Below are 18154 nucleotides of genomic sequence, written 5' to 3' on the forward strand. Positions count from 1 at the left end.
TGTTAAGGCGTCCTGAGAGAAGACGGAGGGAGATATATACTCGGTCAGAAAAGAAACTTCACAAAATGTATTTAGAATCAATACTTTTTCTCTGATGATACATCTATGTATCCGAAACGGGATTTGCATTGGCCTCAAGAATTGAAAAAAAGAACAATTTTAAACCACAGTTCTAACGGTACTTTAAATGCCACGATTGTCAAATGTGCAACGTGAATGTGCCGTTTGCATGTTGCAAGCGGAAAGATCAGTTATTGACGTGGCAAGAGCAATGGGATGCAACCGTCGTACTGTGTATGACTTGCGAGGTCTTCTACAACAATCTGGCACCACTTCGGATCGCCCAAGGTCTGGTCGTCAAGATAGTGAAGTCTCATTACATCTTCATTGATGATGTCCCTACTCTCAAGATGAAACAAAGATTTTTATTGTCCTTAAGGCATCCGGCCCATATATATAATATACAATTAATACAAGTGCAATATCAGCACATGTTACAGATATTTCACGAAAGAAGTACACTTCAGATAGGATATTGCTTCTAAGGATCACATCATGTTTTACATAGAGGAAAAAACTTCGTATTACATTTTCGACTCTCGAAGTCCATACATGTCTTTCATATACCCAATGACGTTGGTCCAGTTTTGATTATTAGCAGTAAACATGCTTTGCTGGCACTTATGCATCTCACAGTGCAACCAATGTAAACCAGAATGCAGTGCTGTGGTATGGTGTGCCATTCATGCATGTGGCGTACGCTATTGTATCATTGTATCTAATGAGCTTTTAATATGGTTGAATCGTACACACGACTCTGCTTTAAGCAGACATTTCTGAATAGGAATGCGCCTATTTACTGCCTGAAGGTATCACTTGTGATGAATCAGATTTACATTATTTATATGTGTGCATGTATGAGTGTGCCCAATCTGGGTATATCTACAGAATAACGGATATCTATCAACCATTCTGTAGTGCCACGTGCACATCCCATTACACAGAGGCCCGAGTTACAAATGTAGAAATTATACGGGAGAATTACAATAAACAATAGCCATTAAAATCGGATTATTTGGGACGACGTCTGGTTAGTGAAATTCAGCAGCGAGAATGACAGATAATTTATTAGGAAATATAACATATACTAGTATACGTCTTTGAAAACACGGAGAAGCGGAATTGTGGGAGAAGGAGCGAATGTGGGTGCCAACCTGCAAATAACCCAAACCCTAACCCATATTCGTTAAACTAACACCAAAGGAGCTAGTAATGGATGTCCAAGGACTAACAGTGTAGTACCTTGTGATAACAAAGCACTAAAAGCTCAAGTCGAGCGTGGCACATAGTTTGCGTTGTCCTAAAGATGGCGGAAGGTATCTGGTATTCTGTATCAACCATACTGGTAATCTGTCTTTCCCCAATCTGGGACAATTATCACTTTCCAGGACTATTATTTAACGTTGCTCTACAAGAGGTTGGGAACAAGGTGCTGTCTGTACAGACCAACTCACGCCTACTGTCCCAGACAAGACAGGTACACATTTGGAACGTGTTTTGAGGAATGCTCAATATACAAGACACGGGTGATGATGTTTCAATCTGGTTCTAATTATATTAGAACTTCTGATTATGAGAGATAAATATTTCTTCTCTGGGGACACTTTGCGCCATATAATTTGTATTCTGTGATTCTTCTGATTTGCTCAACTATTTAATGCGTTCCTCCTATTTCCAACGTTTCCACAGCCTGTACAACTACAAGTCTATATAATCAACGTTAATAGCTACACCACGGTCATCAGCATCCCACAGTTCCAGAAGCGTTTGGATCTCTTCTGGCTGAAACCAGAGTTTATAGAACTAACCTCCAGGCAAGTATTTGGACACGTGATTTTTACATGTAGTGAGACGAATATAATGGAACGTAAATGCTTTCTCGTAAAGGCCAAAAATAACCCTGTGACTTCAACTTTATACATACTAAACGGGCCATGTGTGAATGACTTTTCCCTAACTATCAGACAAATGTACAACTTATATCATCACTGGACTAGGCTACTATGTATCGTATTGGCAGAGAAATAAAATGGCCGTATGACATCGCCCAAGTATATGCAGGAATGTCACTCTGACAGGATTGTGTGAATAACACCAATCCCGATGGGCCCCCTCTAAAGGCCTATGGCGGGTTCCTCATGTTACCAGCAAAGCCCTTCGGTTTTCTTGTATTCCCTGATGCTGATGTTGATATATGCAAGTGATTCTGACGGGTATTTTGTAATACAGGCATATTTCTAATATAACATCACAAATCTTTGCTTTCATTTTACTATTGTAATAACAAGTTGCCATCGGAGTAAGAGGTATCCTCCCATTTGTCAGATATTCCAATGGTCAGACAGGTTAAAACAACAAACAATCTGGTTGAGTGCGCAGCTAATTCCTCTATTACCTCTAAATGAAATAGGAATGGCCTGTCGAATGTATTACACTCAAGCAGATATCAGACCCTTGTCCAGGATGTTTAACTAATCGGACGTCTAACTAATGAACGTAAATCATCATAAGCAATGGTACCAAAAAGAGGTTAATTGTCGACGCATATCAGATAACAAAACACCTCTACGATATTCTGTTTGAAACTAAAAGATCAGATAAAGAACATTCATTATTACTGACTGATTTTGAGAAACTGTTTGACACGGTTTCCAAAGAGCCTATTGTGATCGTCCTGAATTTATTTGGCTTTGGGAACAAATTGCAGAAAGGATTAGTATTTTTGCCAAACGCAACTTCTTGTATTGTACATAACAAACCAATTTTACCGTGCCTGTTTCTGTACGTTGTCGTGATACTGTGGATTGCGGATCGCTATAATGTGGAAATATAAGGTGTCATTTTAAGTTAATACATAATGGGTCAATATGAGGACATCAAGGATATTTTAATGCAACCACTTTGGTTAAATCACCATCGTGACTCAAACTTTATCATAATAAAAACTGGTTTTAACAAAGGTATAGTTTATGTAAACGATATCCGTGATGAAAACGGATTAATGGAAAGAGACGTTGATACATCTGCTGACTAGAAGTGTATTTTTAACGATACAAAACTCTTACCATTTCAATACAAATGTTTGCACTTAATAATTGATACCAAAAAGGAAGTACTAAAAATGAAAATGTTTGACTCCGATTTGTCCTCTTTTTGTTGGTAAGTAAGTGAAAAGGTTAACTTTCTACGTTTTGAATGTCCATACGTCAAATCCTTCTGGGAATATTTTAACAACTATTTTGATATAATAGGAAAACATTCAATTAACACACCATGACATTCTTTTTTCTTCTTGTGTTGACCGTTTATTAACACTACTGATAATTGTAGCCAAACGACACATATTTGTTATGAATATTAAAGGACCGAAAATGTGTACTAATTCATTTAAGATTACCCCAAAAGACGTCTTCACGGCAGAAAAATAAATTGTTATTAAAATGACAGAATCAGTCTTTCCAACTGAAAATGGAATGCACCACAAACCATGCTTTGACTGTTTGGCCCATGTATTAGGGTTCAGCTCTGCTGCCATTTATATATGATACATTCACCTGACTGATCAGCTGTTACTACCAATATCAGTGGTGTTCTTCATATTAGTGCAGAGTGATCACCTAGTTATTATTGTTCTGTTGCTGTTCAACTGTATCCTATTTTGAATTCACTTTGATTATGTAACTCACTGAGTGTAATACAGAGAAGGAAAAACTATAATTTTATACAACATAACAAATTCCTAAATCATGAATGGATATTAAGGTTTATTTTTTTCAAGTTTACATGTTCTTCTGAATCATTTAATGAACATCCTCACTGGCTACTGCAGACAGCCACATCAGCCTCAGGAAAGACAAGGAACCCAAAAGACTTCCCGGGTAAGGTAACAGTGTTTGATTCCATCCTTTTAGGTTTCAGTTCCGGCAGGGTATTATTGACCAGCTCTTATGGGTTGTTGTTCAAAGCCACGCGTACGGTTCTGTGATAGTGATACTGATTATGAACTTTGCATGATAATTATATGTTGTATCATGGATTCCGAAATGAAGAAATTGGTGATATGAACCACATGTAAGATCAATCTCAGTTCTCGTTGTGGAAACTGTTGGCTGAAGGAACAATTTGCCGGTGTGTCTATTGAATGGTGTTAACTAGAAGACGTCTTGACTGGGGGAGAGACTTACGTGCTGGTGAGTCCACCGACTGGTGTCAGCCAGAACACATCTACAGGTTGGTCGGGAAATTGTGGAAACGTCATAGAGGTAGTGTTATCCGTGGGCAGCAGGAAGTACATCGTCAAGCTTCCGGGGACGTAGCCATAGGAACTAAAACACAAGACTAAGTATTAGAAGACTGTTTCCATTGACATCAACATACATTTGACCCTATTATGTTTCATTCCTACAGTTAGTATTGTTTATGGACCACTTGTCTTGGCTGAACATGAATGTGAACATGTTACATGTATGTTTTACTCCTGTATTTAGCACTGATTATGTTTCATTCTTACTGACACACGGAAGGAGACCTATGTTGACACAATTTTTTTTCACAAATGAAGGAAAATGTACACAAAATGTTGGCAAAACAGGTGGACGTAAATTTCGTTCCTTGGCAGGGTCATATAAGTAGGTGCTCGGCAGTAATATGATCAGAGAAGTACTTAGAGTCTAAGGTGTATATGATATACACAATATTTTGCGACATGGTATCTTAGTGCCCAAGAAGGTCTACATCGTCCAGTTTTAAATCTAACACTATGCTAAACGTAGAACATTTGTCAGTTTACTTTTCGTCCAATTTTAGCTAACTATGCCCAGGCTAAGGTGAAAATATAGGCGGGATCAACATAGGTAGCAACAGTGCTCTAAGTCCCCATGCTATCTAGTGTGGTATATAGTACTCCGTTTTCACGTGCCCGTTTTCTCACCTATCGCATTATATTGAGTAGAGAGTGATCCCGAATGGTAGAGCCAGTATTCTTGATTCCGAACCACATTTCTGAGCATCTAACCTCACCTTGCCTCCATCATTTTCAACAAATCTATTTCTTGAAAACCTACGTGAAAACAGGCCAGTGCAATATAATATTCTGGCTGCAATATGGGGTTTGAATTTACCTAGATGGCTTTGTACAGTGGGCGTAGGCTCTGATGGTGCTGTTGTCCACGCTCGCCTTTACTGAAAACACAGCGCCTCCCACCAGTCTCTTGTACAGGACAGTTAACCAGTAATCCTACATAGGAACACATGAATAAAACACCATCATTACCTTACACTGATGTTGATGAAAATATAGGAATGATAGAAGTCACTACAACCATAGTATGTGGTGTTAAATGTTTACTTTTAATTATTGCTGACATTACTTTATCTTATGAAATGTTTGGGAATACATTATTTGCCTAAATAATTTGCCTAACTATATATTATTGTAACATCTACACAATTCCGTTAGTGTCGTTTGCTTTTGTTTTGTTTTGTTTTGTTTTGTTTTTTTCTGTTGTGCGTCACCATGTACACTTATCATAGGCAATGAACAAATTTATATCGTTATCGCGGAAATCACTGTTTTCAAATGACGTGTACCGGAATATGAATCTCTAATAAGATAGACGCCCATATGAACAAGTATATATAACATCAGTGAAAGTGTGTGAGTGATTACATGGCTTAACCCCTCACCAGGAATCTTTCATCACATTCGTTGCTAGACGTGTAATGCTTTTATTGCTTGATATTTCATTGTCATATGATTAATTTCACTTTTGCGTTTTTTCAGCACCTGCTTTAAACTTTAGCCTGCTGAATTAATTTCAGCATAAGACGTTGATAAGAGGGTGGGCTAGACGGAAAAATAAACATTAATAATAAAAAATATCCAGATAATTAAAAACGTACAGAGATTAATTACAAGACAAACATAAATAAACTAAATTTTCCAGAATTTACCTGAAGTACTAGATTGACAGCCGAATACGTGTTATATTAGCACCCCAATAACTTGTGAAATTAGAGTAAACCGATTACAGTATTCTTATTACCGATACCTCATAATTATCTGACCATATTTCGTATATTTGTATAGGCAAATATCCGCGTGACGACAAATTAAGAATGAAGTCTGAAAGAAAATAATCGAAAACGTTCGTTGTGAACAAATCATATTTTCGATGTCATCACATGTTTTATTCAAATGGCACTATTACGTTTATTTCAAAGTGACATGTCATGGAAACAGAGGAATTAAATACATGATTTATAATCATTCACGGGTCCTAATTTCAAGAGTTGTGATTCATTAATATTTGCACAAACCCACCGAAACCCGGTATCGGGTTGTGTCATACGTACGTAAACAAACATGTCCAACCCCGACGTAAAATATAGCTTTTTATATCGAAAGAAAGTTTACAGAACTTTCCTGTGTAAAACCTGGCGAAAGAGCGAGAATTTGGCATTCTACAAGCATTTCATTTATCACTTTCCGTTTAGTATGACGAGAGACAGACGAAAAAAATTAGATCCCGAAATCTAACTTGTTTTCTGGTAAGTGCAAAGGTCACCGGATGTGATGTAAAAGACAGGAATTGCCTGCTAAAATTCATTGTTGAATAGTAACAGAAAATTCGGACATATTTCGTCTGGCAAACCCAAATTTAGCACAAATAACTGTTAAAAGTGATTAATCAGAGCTCATAGCAATTTTGGGTGTATTTTTGACCATAATATTGGCACATAGCGGAACCAGTATGACCTTGTATGCTTCCGTGACCCGGAAACAGTAGTCGATCAACACTTCAGATGCATGTTTTTCAGTATCTTTTATTTGAATGTTTTGTTCATATTAGGCCCATTACTTTATTCTACACTGAATATGAAGATAGCAAACATGTAATTGTGATGCATGTTTGCTAGTTTTTTTTTCACATGGTACACCGCAGCAACGTTTACAAGCATCAGCCGCAACAATCAGTGTGCGGATATGGGCGTGGCATTTGTGTTTCAAAATAACATTCATGCTTTTCTTTTTGTGACGATGTAGTGTAGTAGCAGCTGCACGATACATGTTTTATAAACAAAATTATATTTTCAGTTATCGTTTCACATGAATTTGGTGATGATTGATTAATATTGCGTTCATATTACATGTATGCAAAATTATATGCCTCACCTCAGAACAAGCTGAATTACATTCATAATTTTATGCAATAAATTAACGTTCTTGCTGAATAATTATGATAGATTTGTCAATACTTTATGTTTCATAGCTTGTTACAACTTTAAACATTTTAATATATTTTTGATATCTATATTGATATGCATAATATGACAAGATTTTTTATCTCCCAAATACAGTAGTCATGGGTAAAGACACAGGATCAGTCAGTGCATTAGCGAAGTGTAAATAGCCAGTTTTTAATTGATGTCTTTCAGTGATGAGGAAAACTGACAATTTACATAATTCTTTAATACAGCTACACGTATGCCATAAAATGTGTGGATAGATGTTTCATATTATTTTGTGTATTTTGTTTCTACATAATATCTCGCTACAATGTACATCAAATACAAACGGGTGATGAACTATTTTTGTTTTCAACAGTACCTCTTTGTTTGGTGAACTGTTTTGAATCACAGATAACTAATATCATTTATGATGTTACTGTAACAGTGTATCACAAAATGTTATCATCTGATGAAAAAAAAGAAAACATATGCATGCAAGATAATTATATGGTCTCTGGTGAAAGTAAACAGTCCTTACATTCTGTAAATAGAAATTATCCTACCTTATTATCTTTTCCTGGGTTTAGCAGCAAATGTCATGATGAGAAATTTATCTTTTGAACTTTCAAGGATTGTTTCTGTTTGCTTAAGTATCTGATGATGATGTACTCCAATTATTTAGTGTCCAATAGCCTAAACCATCATAAAACAAGAAATGTCAAGAACAGACTTCTTTGAATAACAAAAATGCCAAAGTCTGATCACTCTTTCCTTTAGGGTATGGAAACATTTGATATATGTCTTTACCACATACTTGTGGCATTGAAAAATTCCAAATATGAAATCTTAATGAAATAGCTCCAAACTGGACAACAAAAAACACTCACTGCAGAGCTCAGTATTAGGAAAAAGAAATCAGTGATTGGAGGTTGCACCTCATGCTGAACAATTAATTATCTGTCACTTGTAGTTTTGATATTCCATATGCACAACATCACTACAACAAAATCATTCTGGGTCTGGTATCATAATTTCATATTACTTCATAAGTCTCTCTTTTCATTGCTCCAAGACAGTTTGAATCATCAGTCTGTTTTTAACAGTAAAATATGAACATGTGCAAGTAGGTATAAGCATGGCCATAAACATGAGGTTACATTTTGGAGTTCAGGTTGCACTAGTGCAATATCTAAAAGCCGTATGGAGCCACGGACTGTGTCACATGACATGATTTTCTTTATATAAGAAATTTGATCTGAAACATTACCTGCAGTACAGTAGGAAGAATTAAACTCCGAAAGCTCTGCTTTTTTAGTAAGGGCATAATTTCAACTTTGCTTCACATTCGTGAACAAAAGATGTGCTGTTTAGCTGTTTTAATGTCTAAAAGAAATAGTGATTCACACTGACGATGACAATTGTTTTCTAAGCAGTCATGTTTTTTTTATGGAATCCATTTACATGACATTCTCACACTGGCTCTCATTTCATTCGGTTATGAGAAAGGAAAAAGATTTCATTCATGACATCTTCAATCATCAAAATTGTACTTCTTGAGACGATATACACAGAACAATACATTGTTATTGTTATGACACACACTGACAATCTTTGAAAAAGAATCAACCGCGAAAATCATCGACCATGGTTTTGCTAAAGTAAAGAATAACACAGGCAACAAATGACAACTGCTATTGAACACAGCTAACAGTAAACAATTGAAGATGTTTGAAAGGTAATTGTGGTGTATAGTATGGATCTTACGGGAATTTGAATCAATTTAGAAAATGTATCAATGGTCGTTTTCGTTTTCCAACCTCCATGAATGCCATGCCGTGTACGTGCTTCCGGTTTCATCAAGGGTGGGTACAATTACAAATATTGTGAGATTGTTTCATGATCTGCATTATATAGGTATTGAATCGTTTTCTTTCAATGTATATGAGGTCAGATTCTGCGTATGAACGCGTATTCAAACATACTTCGTGTCTTGTCACTTAGAAAAACCGCCACGTCCTATCGGGTCACCTACGGCTGTCAACATTGTGAATGTTGGAAGGTTTATCAAACGAAATCAAAATAAACTCGCTAAATATGGTACTTTCTCTGCAGAAACAATAACATTTACCTATTCACACCATGTAATTAATTCCAGATGAAACAGTTAGATATATCAAAAGGATGGCACGTTTGTTTCGGTATCACGGCGCATGCTTAGTTGTTTGTTTACCGCCGTTGCCATGATCGTTCGTGTTCGTCCAATCGGTGATGTAACATTGAGATTGGTTTTGTTTACAATTATTTAAGCCGAAAGTTACTAATTTTTAGAAAATGGGAAGCTTATGCGCTTTCTCTTTGTCAAAGAACAAAAATACTGATCAAACTATCAAAAAATATCTCACTTTGAAGAAAATATTAAACTGGGTACTACTCGACGTGGTGTGCTTAAAGTCAACAATGGTCGTTATTTTCCACTTCGTGCCGAGAAATTTGGAGATCACTTTTTTGTCATTCGTAGACATTTCTTTTTAAGGTATATAAACGTATAGAAGATAATATATTTATAACGCTGAGAATAAGTACATTCCATACATAATTCACAGGACACGTAAATCCGATTCGTTAAATAATTATTGCAAGTTTTATATGGAGATGTTATTATCATGAACTCCTGCCGATAGGGTTCGACCGTAGCATTGAGAGGATTAATAACCTTAGTCACACCATCACCATGGTTTACGCATACATAAAATATCAAACATTTTTGGTTTCAGATTAGTCAGTCTCGGTGGGGGTGGGTGGGGGGTAGGGGGGGTGGTGGTTCCTTTTGATATAAACGTAAACACTATCTTTATAAACTGGACATTTGATCCACACAAGATAAATACTAGTACATGAAGAACTCGTCAGTTGCATACTTACAGGCAATGGATCAAAGGTACCGTTGCCAATCAGTGGATAGCTTTCATAGTAGAATTCCTGTCTGAAAACGCCTTTCAGTCCCATCCGGGCTGCAATACCAAGTTTGTCCAGCCACCTGAACAGTATACACTTTCAAAAGGTGGGAAATTGCATTTGAATGTAAGTCAACGTTAAATAATTTAACTAACGTTGTAAAACCAACTTTTATCGTAAATATGAGTGAATTACCACTCATAGAATTACCATGAACTACCATGTGTTTAAAGCGTTCGCTTGTCGCGCCGAAGACTCGGGTTCGATTCCCCATATGGGTACACTGTATGAAGCCCATTTATGGTGTCTCCCGACGTGATATTGCTGGAATATTGCTAAAAGCGGCTTAAAACTAAAAACTCACTCACTCACTCACTCACTTGAACAAGAGCCCGATAAAGTTCTGAAGGCACAGTCTTTCTGCAGGAATATTGCTATAGGCGGCGTTAAACAGAATTCACTTATTATTGCGAGCTTAGTCGACTATGGTACTTCGTGTATACGGATTATAATGAGACAATGTTTTACGCACAGAAACCCAGCCACATATCTGTCGGACATTCCGGCGGCACCGCTAGGAGAGCAGGAGGACGTCTCTCCCAGCCAGATTGGAGTAAGTGGATTGGTGCGTCTTGCCACATCCAGCCCTGTCTGTATATAACTGATCAGTGTGTCCATCAGCTTGGGATCGGTGAAATCAGAGAGGTGAGCAGTTTGGCAACTGGTGTAGTATCTGTACGAACACGTTTTTGTGATCTGACTTGCTAAGTTGGAAAATTGCAAACAAACAGAGCGTGATACTGTAGCATGACTCGGTATCATGACGTCTTTATACCAGCAGCCACGCCTGTCATGGTGACCTTCAACGATTGATGATAAAAGGCTATATTACTGAAGGTCATTTTCATGCAACAAATGTCTACTCCAGTAATGAAACATTATTTAGTTGATCTCTCAATATGTCAAGGGCATTTTAATCGGAACTGTATGTACAGGAAATATGAAAGAAATAAGGTTAGGGTATTAAACCACACACTAAACATATTTGACCAATATCAAACAATTCATAAATATCAAAGATAACTGCACGTACTGGTGATAGGATATTTTGTCCACGGCCCTGTCTCCACCTGCTCTGAAGTAACTGAGGAAACAAAGAAAAATCTGCGTGATTAGCTGTAAAATGTTGGGTGCTGATATATCGTCGAGAGCTTTGGTCCAAAATGGTATCTACGTACTGTCGTGTATAAACCATTAATGAACTTCCACTGATCACATTAGTTAGAAATACATTCCTTACAATTAATTACTGTTACAACACATAAACCTGTACAAGGTCCTAAGGGAAATAATTTAAAAATACCCACAGCATTGTTTAACATCCATGGTGCATATTGTTTCTTGTACACTGAGAAAACAATATTTGAAAGTGCCAGACGTCTCACTGATGTACTCACTCAGCAACGAATGTGCTTGATCGAGCTACGTTCACGTCAGGGCCAATTATCAGTGTTGTCTCATACCCGGGTGTCGATCTGAGCAGCTTCTTGAAGTTTAAGACGTCTGTACTCAGCTGTCTGGGACTCACAGTGATGTTATATGTCCCAGGGAATAAATCTGCTTCTGTAACAATTAACACTTAACATATGGCTTATTGTTATTACTGAGTACTTACTTACATACCAGTAGGAACTACACTTTGATTTTGAAGTGAAGTGAAACTCTGCCTCAAAACATTTAAAGGTGTGAGATTTGCAGATTTGGTACGTGGAATTCAAGTGAGTATGCGGCAATAACGAAGTAACTTTCAGTCATATATTTCCTTGGATTTGCTTATATTTATGCCATTTTCAAATTCGAATTCGAGCCCTTCTATAGAAATACCACAGTTATGCTCGGTCATATACATTCATGAAAATGTATGGTTATATTCATACCATTTCCGAGTTCCAGGCCTGCCAGTTTGTAGCCCTTAGCACTGCTGTATTGCAGCAGTTCTTTTGCGTTGGTAGGATCCCAGTGCCCTTCTTTCCTCTTCAGTACGTTCAGACCAAATATAAACTTCCACTTGACATCCTGGACAAATTTATTAACAGCATCCCAGGTAGCCCCTGTAGACACATCAAGCTTAACGACAGTGACATCACAAATACTTATAATGTTCCAATAAACGGTGCACAACCGCCAAATGTCCAACAGTATTGACCTCGCAGAAGGGTATAGGTGTACAATATCACACATTAAAGAAGTTGGAAACCATATTTTCGAGGGGACGGGACAGTAGGAGCATATTTGTCATGTTGTTTTAATGTTCCGCAGCTATGTCCCTTTGTCTTGCTTCTAATCATACCTCAGCACAAAATAGGGGAATGTTCCTTTCACCTTCTCTGTTCATACCTCAGGACAGTTTGGCCACACATGCATTTATCCTGGGCAAGAGTTATGTCCCCCATCAAGTTTAACGTGAGTATGGGATGTCGTCCGGTAACATGTTTTTCTATTTTAGATTTTCCTTCTTTTTCCATATCAGTCTTGAATAGTTAGATTCAGGACACATTTAACTACAAAATTATACCAAATTTAGGAATTTCTTGACATTGTAACATTTCGTATCCTTAAAGCAACCTGCACGGCTGATGTCTCATGTAAATCAAATCCTCGTATAATTCGTATGTAATGAGACCTCGTGTAGTATTTTCCTTACACACACCTGTAAATGCACGCTTGTTATCCATTGTGTGATGACCTGTAGGGACAAAGGTCAGGTTGTCACCCTCAGTTCCTCCAATCCTCAGATAGCATGGAGACAAACCTTTAGCCAGAGCCTGAACTTTCGGAGAGCTGAAGAAAAACAGGTGACACAGGGACAGTTTTTCCAGTATGTTACTGCTTTAATACACATTGGCGTCGAAGCAGAAGCAACAAGATGAAGCACCACAGACATGCAAAATAAATTTCCTGACAACATATGAAAACTGAAATGGCATACTTCACGTTTCTTTGCTTAACGGTGTGGACAACATTGCTCTGAGAGACACCTTCTAATTTGAACTATATTCAGTGTGTGTAAACTGGTTAGCTTCAAAATGTCCTTGGGACTACATCAGTTTCTGAAGATTTGACATATGATGTGCCCAAGACCGCAAGTAGAGTACATTATGTATATTCCCAAAGAGGCTGTATATTTTAGTTCGTTATTATATGTGTAGTTCGTTTCGGGTACAAAATACCTACACAGGCTGGAAGAAGCAACAACATAAACACTTCGATGTATCCGTCAGTTTGTCATAAACGTAGTTTACTGTGTAAGTATCTTCAGAATGTTAAGTATTAACTTTAAATGAATGTTCAATCACTTGAAGTCTATTGATGATCTCTTTGACCCACTTACTTGAAGTCCAAACCTTTCCAGTTCTGTGAGGTGGGCAGTAGACCGGAGTCCAGGGTTACACCAACGAATAAGTCATCAATATATGAAACTACGTTGGCTGAAACTGTCACACTAACATTGACTACCTCTGTTGATGCGTGAGATATGGAGTTGATGACAAGGAGCAGAGCTGACAGCGTTACCTTCATTGTCCTGGGATTTTTTAATCTGAAAGTATGTCGCAGGTAATCAGCATTTACATAAGGTAGTCTCACGTGTGTTGTGTCGTCACGTTTCAATCATGCCTGTGGCAGCATGTGTATCACGTTGTGTCGTCATAAGCAAATAGTACTTAGATATACTCTTTTATATATTCACAGTGAATTTAGTTGAGCATCCCCTGATATATCTCACGACTGAGTGAGCCCCGATGGTAACCCTTTGGAACATATCTGGGAATTGACTGGTCGTCGTGTGCAGCAAAGGAATGCTCATGTAAAAAACGCTGCTTTAAGAGGGTCAGGAGGTTGACAGGGTGTATGAGGAAGAAAGTGCTGACTTTCATAGTCATATCCAGGTTACACTGGGTATTTAACTTAAATCGTGAAAAACACACAAAATGACATTCATCAATAAATTCAACCTTTAAACATTCCATGGCCATACGTGAACAGCAATGGTTTTGTATGAAATTAATGTTTGGCTGAGCAATTGTCATCATAAAGTCAACATGATTTGCCATCATTTTGTCGTTTTCCATGAGTCAAGATATATTCTTAGGGTCAGAAAAACCATCATGTGTTATGTACTCGATCTCTTTCACTTACTCACGCTCTCACTACAAGCATAGTTTCCTGTGCAAAATGTTAACTTTAATTTATTGCTGACAGTGTTTTAACATGTGAACTGATTGAGAAGAAGGTCATCACACTGAACTTGCCTAACTATTTACTACTGCAACGGGGTTGGTGCGTCTTGCCAAATCCAGCCCTGACTGAATATAACCGACCAGTGTGTCCATCAACTTGGAATCGGTGAAATCAGAGAGGTGAGCAGTTCGGCAACTGGTGTAGTAGTCGCTTGCTAAGTTGGAAATATTGCAAACAAACAGAACGTGATACTGTGTTCAGTATCATGACGTTTTTATACAGCAGTCACGTTTGCCATGATGACCTTCAACGATTGATGATAAAAGCCTATATTTCTGAAGGTCATATTCATGCAACAAATGTCAACTCTATTAATGGACAGAGGTGTGCAGTATGGCCGTTGATGTAGTATCTAGGAAAAAAACATGGGTTTGATAGTATTTGCCACTTTTTGCCAGACTGGAAACATTGCAAACCCGTGTTTTGACTTTTTAGTTACAGAAGTCACGACTACCATGATGAACGATCTATGTCAGAAGGTCATTTTCCTATCATTTACAAATGTGGGCTCTCGTAATTAGACATTAATTATTGATCTTTCAAGCCAAGTAGATATTAAATGGAACTGTATGGAGTATGATTAGAACATTACACCATACAATATACATATTTGAGCAATATAAAATAATCCATATATATGAAATATAGTCTGGTTCATAATTATTGAGAATTTTTCTTCTTACTTTGAGCTATCCTAACACCTCAACTGATTCACTGATACTTAAAACTAAGTTATGGTATAAGGGAGGTAACTCATCTTGGCCTACTGAGTATAGTACAATTAGAGTTACCTCCCCTGAATTTGTAGCAGACGTCATTTTCCTCAGCACTGTCAACAATGTCTGCTGAAGATAAAAGAAGGTTGATTTTTGAGTTGTGTAATCAAGGAATTGATGATGTAAATACATTGGCAGAGAGAACAGGAACTCCTCTTTCTACTGTGTATAGGATTAGGAGGAATTTTAAAGAGGGAAAGGATTTTGGGCACCAGAAAGGAGCAGGGAGACCCAGAAAATTGGACTTCTCAGATCGCGTCCGGCTGGGAATTTTAGCGTCTAAAAAGCAAAGGGCAAGCATCTCCAACATCAGGTATGAAATGATAGAAAGGGGATCAACAGTTGTATCAAAATCTACAGTTAGAAGAAATTTGATTGATCTTGGATGGGAGAAAAAGACTGGAATTCCTTCTCCTCACATGAAACAAGAACATAAAGACAGGCGTGTTGAGTGGTGTTTGGCACATGAAAACTTTGACTGGGAAAATGTGATTTTTACTGATGAAAGCTCAATATGGGTATATCCCAATAATGTGAAAATATGGACAAAGTCTGCGTCAGCACCGTTGTATCGACGACCTAAATACAGCCCAAAGTTTCATGTATGGGGAGGGATATCCTTATTAGGAACGACCCCGCTGTGTGTGTTTGAGGGAAATCTGACAAGTCAACGCTACACTAACATATTAGATAATTTTCCCCTTCCAAGTGCACATGTGTTTTATGGAAATGACTGGATTTTGCAGCAAGATAATGATCCTAAACACACCGCAAAACATGCCAAGCAGTGGTTTCAGGAGAAAAATGTGACTGCATTACCATTTCCTGCATATAGTCCTGACTTAAATCCCATTGAGAACATTTGGGGGATGATGAAGGAATGTGTGAATCAAAAGGGGTTGACAAAAATTGAAGACATGAAGAGAGAAGTAGTCCGATACTGGGACAGCATAACTCACGAGACACTAACCTCTCTGATAGGAAGTATGCCTACCCGTCTTAGACTGTGCCGTGAAGCTCAAGGAGACTTGATAAAATATTAAATTGTTACCTACACAACATGAAAAGGTCAGTTCACTTTCACAATACATTCAATTTTATCTGATTTGTTCTCGTTTAATAATATGAAATGCTTTAGCTATTCTCAATAATTTTGAACCATACTGTATAACTGCACTAATTGGTGAAAGGTTATTCTGTCCACGGCCCTATCTCCTCCTGCTGTGAGGAAATTGAGGAAACAAGAGGAATGACGTGGGATTAGCTGTAAAATGTTATGTGTCCATGTGTCCCGTTGTAAACATTGTAAACAGTGGTCACGATTCCAGCATAGGACAAGGTTAGATATCCGGCGAAGATCGCTGGTCTTGATATTATATAACATGGCATAGCTTGCTGGATTAGACCGTAAATGTTAAAGGAGATTACAAATTACACTTGATTCCAAAACTATTAATTTATTGTAACTTCAATCCACAACAAATCACCACATGCATCGACTGCGGGGTAATACTAGGCTTCCTTAGAGCTCTGCGGTGAGCTTGGTGGGTAACTAAAACCACTGTGACATCACCACAAGCGTTACAAAGAAGGTTAATGCAATAATATCATTATGATATAATTTTTCTACCATTTCCGCCATCGTTGGCTATATAAGTTGGAAACAACACTCATCTGTCAGCGTTTGCCTTTCACTAACCAGAGAAGGGCATCAATAGACAATATCCAGTTCTCCAACTTCTTGGCTTTGGTGAGTATCTTCATGCCCTTATCATGCATTAACGATTTTAATGGTCTCATCTACCCGAAATAAAATGAGTGAAAGTAGTATGAAAAGGACTTGTGTGCATGTGAATTGCGAATGTTGTGATATCAAAATAAGCCATGCTGAAAACTATACAGTGTTATACATATCTCACAAGAATTGTTTTACTTATGTTTGCAAGAAGGTTACTTCTCTCTATATAAAATCTAATCATGTGTAAAGAGGTGTATGTTTTGCTTTTTATCCAACTCTGGCAGCCGTTTTGGGTTTGGCTAGTGGTCACGGTCATGGTGGTCACGGACACGGTGGTCATGGAGGACATGGTGGTCACGGACATGGAGGCGATGGTCATGGACATGGTGGTCACGGTCATGGAGGACATGGTCACGGAGGTCATGGCCACGGAGGTCACGGTCACGGAGGCCATGGCCACCACGGATGAAGCTGCCCAGAGGTGTAAGGGGATTGAAATCCAAAGTACATGGTCACATGACAATCTGGATGCTGGGAATCCACTGTGTAGTCGATAACCTGTTTTGATTGTGACTCGTGTATCATCACGGCCTCAAAGAATGAAAAAAACAAACAAACAAAAAAAAACACCTGATGGTTATGTTAGAGGTGTTGATGTATATTCTCGTCTGTGTGTTAGAGCGAGTAAGTGAATGACTGAGCAAGTGAGTTGGTTTTAACACTGCTTTGATCATGATTCCAGTTATACCATGACCTTTGCATACTACAATGATTACAGCAATAGCGCATGGTGAATTACAATGATACTTAGCGAATGTACATGAACTACCTTTTGTGAATTACAGAATCACTCTCTTGTGCCACAGCAAGAGTGTATAGCCTGAGATTTAGCGGGACGACACATCCTTGTTTCATGCATGTCGCGAAGACCACTCCCCGGAAAGCGCAAAAATCAAGCTGGTTAAAATGGTTCCTTGTTATAGCCCCTATTGTAAGCTGTAAATGTAACTCTAGTTCTAAAAGGTGTTTATGAATGAGTGCTTTCGTGCTACACGTTTAAAATTTTATCGTAAGTGTATGTCAAAACTTGGTCTCA

At 37.9% G+C, this 18154-nt stretch overlaps 1 pseudogene; it reads right to left on the bottom strand.

The window, feature by feature from the left end:
- Nucleotides 1-3873: 3873 nt before the first annotated feature.
- Nucleotides 3874-13824, bottom strand: LOC137268544 (heparanase-like; annotated as a pseudogene).
- Between the last annotated feature and the right edge of the window lie 4330 nt (nt 13825-18154).

Source organism: Haliotis asinina, chromosome 16, assembly GCF_037392515.1.
Source record: "Haliotis asinina isolate JCU_RB_2024 chromosome 16, JCU_Hal_asi_v2, whole genome shotgun sequence".
NCBI lineage: Eukaryota > Metazoa > Mollusca > Gastropoda > Lepetellida > Haliotidae > Haliotis > Haliotis asinina.